At 39.0% G+C, this 5,532-nt stretch overlaps 1 long non-coding RNA gene across 2 annotated transcripts; it reads left to right on the top strand.

The window, feature by feature from the left end:
* The first annotated feature begins 743 nt into the window (after window positions 1-743).
* On the top strand, window positions 744-3,943 carry LOC118240461. 2 transcript variants are annotated; one of them, XR_004775434.1, is made up of 3 exons: window positions 744-953; window positions 1,218-1,383; window positions 3,883-3,943. It is a non-coding gene; the product is annotated as an uncharacterized LOC118240461 (long non-coding RNA). The 2 variants fall into 2 exon arrangements; XR_004775433.1 differs by lacking the exon at window positions 3,883-3,943 and adding an exon at window positions 1,547-1,665.
* Window positions 3,944-5,532: the final 1,589 nt, after the last annotated feature.

The following is a 5,532-nucleotide window of genomic DNA, read 5'->3' as shown; positions in this document are numbered from 1 at the left end:
TAACCTTCCTCTATCAGCCAGGAGACCACAGCGTGACATGGGGCTGCAGCTTTTTATCAACAAACAAGGTGCTCCAGATAGAAATGTTATTTGTTATAAAGGTTATCTGTTATTTCGCTGCATTTCACAGTTAGCAACTGCTTAGCAATGTTCCACTCTTACCTAGTTTTGTAGCCAGTAAATAAGGCTAAATATATAAGCTGCTATATAACACGTTTAGTAAGAGAAAAATGCAAGAATATCTGAAGAATCAACTTACATTACAGCCTCATTTAAATTAATTTGCAGGCTAATACTCTTTTCCATTTTAATATTAAATTACTTACTTCTTGTGTCTTACTAAGTTATTTCTAATAAATGATAATAAACAGCTTCACAAAGAGTCAAATGCATTATGCGCTACTATACTTGCATTCAGGGGAAAAAAGTACTTGAGCATCTAAGGCCATTGTTAAATGACCTAGTCAGTGATTAAACATAAACTTTTTTGCTTTCTCCTCTCCTCCTAACTAATTAAATAATAGCCTATAAGCATCCGTATAGTTTACTTCCCGCTTGCACAGACGCATTTAAATTATATATGGGCTGCGCTGGTCAGGTGCTTTAATGTGCCTTGTTTTGTTTCTGCTTGTGTTGTTCCATGCGCTTGAGCTAATGATTTCTCTGCAGTGCCTCTCTAATCACATTCATTTGCTTTTTCTTGGCTTCTTCACATTAGCAGACATTAGCAGATGAGAATCCACTCCCTCACCCCCTTTTCTGCCCCCCACCACTTCTGGCCACTTCCTGAGGACGAAGTCCCTTCAAAGTGACGAGCTGCATCTTTAGGGTGGTGGGAAGGCATGGGATGGCTTGGCAGGGTATATAAATGAACTCAACTGTACACGTTCCACAACAGAAATGGATTCTAGGGGAGAAGAATGATGTTCAAGATGGTTGAGTTTTAAATTAAGGTAATTGAAACAATAGAGAGATGGCTTACAAAATGGCCTTATAGAAGTGGATATTATCTATCTATCTATCTATCTATCTATCTATCTATCTATCTATCTATCTATCTATCTATCTATCTATCTATCTATCTATCTATCTATCTATCTATCTATCTATCTATCTATCTATCTATCTATCTATCTATCAGGGTGTGTGTGTGAGAGTGTGTGTGCGTGTCCATGTATCCATGTGTTCATGTGTATTGATGTGCATTGTCGTTCTAGCACATCACTGCTCGAATCTTCTCTGATGGTGCCTGGAGCTACTGCCACATGTGCTGTTCATCTCAGCCTCTAGATCTCAAAATCTCCATGACCCCAGACCTCCAGACTCCCAGACCACCCGACCGCCAGATCTCTCTCCCAACTTGTGAAGAGCAACTGGCCAAAAGTAAGTAGAACTTAAGTCAGCAACTTCTTTTAGTAAGTAAAGCATGTGTGAAAAATGATTGATGGACCTTGGTTTCATTGCTCCAAAGTATTATGAGGAGCATAATGCATTCTCTCCTGTCTGCCTATCACCTAGTCTATCTATCTTATCTCATGCACTATAGAATGACAGAGACCTCACAGCAGTATATGGAAGGACAGAAATGATCTTTTTCATTGGAGCAAACCTAGAAACTATGGGATGGGGGAGAGAAAGATGGAAAAGTTCCTCGTCTTCCCGTCTCCGGAGAAAGGGAGGCCTTATTATGCGTCTGCATTTGCATGATGAGAAAACACAGCTCATATTCATCTTAGTAAAGTTGTAATAAATGATTTCAACAGCATTATCATCAATTTTATGCAGGTGCGCCTGCGAAAATCACTCACTTCAATCACAAAAGGGCCTTAGCTCTGAATGTACAAAGCCTCATTTTTTATTATCACTCATACCTAGCACAGGAATCCAGAGAGAGTGAGAGAGAGAGAGAGAGAGAGAGAGAGAGAGAGAGAGAGAGAGAGAGAGAGAGAGAGAGAGAGAGAGCAAGAGAGAGAGAGAGCAAGAGAGAGCAAGAGAGAGAGAGAGAGCAAGAGAGAGCAAGAGAGAGAGAGAGAGAGAGAGAGAGCAAGAGAAAGAGAGAGAGAGAGAGAGAGCAAGAGAAAGAGAGAGAGAGAGAGAGATTCTTCAAGTGGATGGTGCTAAGTGTTGGGGTTGTTATAATGGTCTGTAATAGAATGAGGATTAAGATACTTACTCTATATACTCAGTGTAGCTATTGCATATAAGGAACAACAAAAATGTAACAAAAATGTGAAAGGCAAAAACAGAAATTAAAAAAACAAACAAGTAAAGGAGAAAATGATGGAAAGAGAAATGGACCTTTTAAAACTTACATTACATGATTTGAAAAGAAAATATTTAGAAATGAAGAAATAAAGATATGTTGCATATAAAAGGTTTAGGAGCTGCCTGGATGGGCTGAACCATCAGTCTAATATGTCTATAAGTGTCACTGGTAACACTCTATCTTAGTCTCTATCTTAATTTTGTTATAGATTTAGTGTTTATTGATTTTTATAAATGTAGTATTTATTTAATAACGTGCTTATGTGTGTGAGGGGGATGTGTATGTGTATAATTAGATACATGTGTTATAAAATATGTATAAATATGTCTGTTATTGTATGTGTATGAGTCAGTTCAATACAGTTCAATAGATTTATCACTATTAAAATTGAGAATTCTATTTATTGCATTGGCAGCAGTTGTTAATTATTAATTAGGCCAATAAAGCTACTTGAATTTGAGAGAGAGAGTGAGAGAAAGAGACAGATGGAGAGAGAAATAGAGAGAGACAGAGAGAGAGAAAGAAAATGAGAGAGAGAGCGAGAGAGACAGAGAGAGAGAGAGAGAGAGAGAGAGAGAGAGAGAGAGAGAGAGAGAGAGAGAGAGAGAGAGAGAGAGAGAGAGGTAGCTGAGGTTTAAACTGTCCTGTACTATGCCCCAGTTTCTAATTATCAGAGGCTTTACTTACATTCACTTTCTTTACCCTACTTCTTCTAAACACTCCCTTCTGAAAATGAGGTCTGTTGTGCTCTCCATAGACTTCTGACCATTGTCAGGCCATGCTCAGACTTTTCATAAATATTTCATTATAGATCATAAAATCAAAACTGTATGTTCTGGGCTGTAGTGGTGCATAATAGTAAAGCAGAGGTTATAGTCTGCCCCTGGAGGGAGCTCCTGCCAATCCGCATTTTTGTGGTGTTCCATATCTGATCACACCTGAGCTGAGTTGGTTCCCATTGCCTCTGAGCCGCTGGCGTATGTTTGGAAGTGGAACCAAATACAGCTAGCTGGGGATACCCGTGAGCTGGAGAGAAAACCCCCGCAGCAGAGGATTGTAGGCACTGAACTGGGCTACTATTCTGAAAATGTTTTTAACTGTACCTTTTATCTGCCTATCAAGTTCTTCTTGGTTGTTACCGTGGTCACAAAACAACATCATAGTTAATTGCCATGAAGCATATTTAATGACAATGGGTCAATGTTCAGATTAAAGTGAAAAAACTGCTTAATAAGGTCTTGTTACAATATAATGACTTACCATCATACTCATCAATTAGCGTTTTCTTAGCTCATTACACAATAATTAGAACAACACTATCTTGTTTCTCCAATTATCCTCTGACAACATATCTGTCTCTGCTTTGCAGCTGCTTGGCAATATTCAATGTTTTCTCTTGAAACAGTACATTGTTGTTAGACAATTGCATATATTATATTGATCAAAATTAACTAAGCATAATATGCAGTTCAGTGAAGAACAAATTGCAATCTGTACATGATATAAAATGTTTCATATTTTTTCAGAAGTGAGAAAAAATAAAATAGTGGAAACTATTTTAAAGCATGTTTACTTGGTTTTTCTGAGCAATAATGTAAAGTTCTGTGTCTCTGCAGAAATCTGCGATACCAACTTTTTTGCAATACCATCAGGATGAGTGTACCATAACACTACCAAATGAGTTTAAAAGGCTCCATACGCCTCTCTTAGAAAACCCTCTGGACACTGCTAACACCTGCAAAGGAGCCACTTCACATCTCAAGCTTGTTGGGACCTCAACTACTTTTTTAAAGGCACTTTCAAAAAGCAGTGTATGACAGTTCAACGGCACAGCGTTGTGCTCTTGTTTGAATGTTATATAATGGAGTGAGTTTCAAAGGCTAATTATACAAAGCTGAGAGCTCTCTCAGGCCCCAATCAGGAGAGAATGTCCCCATGTTAGAGTGCTGTCAGTGGTGAGTGGCTTTCCACACAGACTCCATAAGCTTGTGTTGTTTTTAGCTTGATAAGCACAGCTGTAGAACAAGTAGGTGTGTAAGGATTCCAAAGGCCCTCTCTCCCTATAGCGACACAAGGAGAGAGAGAGAGAAAGAGAGAAAGAGAGAGAGAGAGAGAGAGAGAGAGAGAGAGAGAGAGAGAGAGAGAGAGAGAGAGAGAGAACGCTAATGGCTGTGAATAATGACCCTCTCCTACTATCCATCGAACATTCACAGGTGGAGAAACAGCAGTTAAGTGTGCAAGCACAGAAGATTGACCTTACAATGAAACGTACTGTTATCCCTGCTCCCTTTTATCACACTTGGGTCTGCTTTGAAGTGGAGAACGGTGGGCGAATGAAAAAAAATAATAATTCAGATTTAAAGTAAAATAAATAAATAAATAAATAACAAACTCATATATTACTGTGGTTCATTTGTGCATATCCGCAGATAACAAGCAGTACAACTCCTTATGTCAGCATACCATCTGGGATTACTACAGGAACTACATAAATCTGTGTACCATGCATTAAAACGAAACAAAACAACATCTTGCATTTGACTGTATTCTAAGTTGTTGTTTCTCAAAATGAAAATGGTACTCGCAGAACTGTTTCATTGACTTTGTCCACAGCAATACAAGCATTGATTATTTTATTTTACACAGTGTGAGTTGGAGAGAAAAGAAGGCATGTTGGGTAAAGATTCCTTGAAGTAAGTAACATGAAAATAACAGCATTCATTTGACAACTAAACATGTAGCAAATTAAGATGTGCAGTTGCAATTAAGTGTGTGTAACTTGTGACAGCCATCAGGCGAACAGCATCAGACCAGAGGACTCTGTCTAGCTCTTACACTAAGTTTAACTGAAAATACTCTTAAGGAAAATACAACCAGAGTTTAGCTGTCTTCAGTGAATTTTTTGACTATGTTACAAGGGCCACAGAGCCTAGAAAACATTCTCATTTAACAGGTCACAAATCTGCAACAAAGGAAGCCTGTGGAAAGTTTCATAGCTTTTACCTTGCAGACAACAATCAGCACTGATGAAAAACTAAAGGAAGACGGTACTTGAGACGGAAGTCAGAATCCTGGCTGTACACTTGATTGGATCAGGGTGGCGTGAGCGCGAGAATGGATCTGCGCCCTGTAGCCGTTGTGAGCAAACACAGAGCCGGCGGAGGCAATCATGCTGAGTCTGGTGTAATTGGGTTTTAACACAAGGGAACAATAGCGTCTCCGTCACTGTTTTTGACGACGTTCCAAAAACGCATTACCGTGCGGCG

Source organism: Electrophorus electricus, chromosome 21 (assembly GCF_013358815.1).
Source record: "Electrophorus electricus isolate fEleEle1 chromosome 21, fEleEle1.pri, whole genome shotgun sequence".
Taxonomy (NCBI): Eukaryota; Metazoa; Chordata; class Actinopteri; order Gymnotiformes; family Gymnotidae; genus Electrophorus; species Electrophorus electricus.
This window is presented reverse-complemented; position numbering and strand designations above follow the sequence as displayed.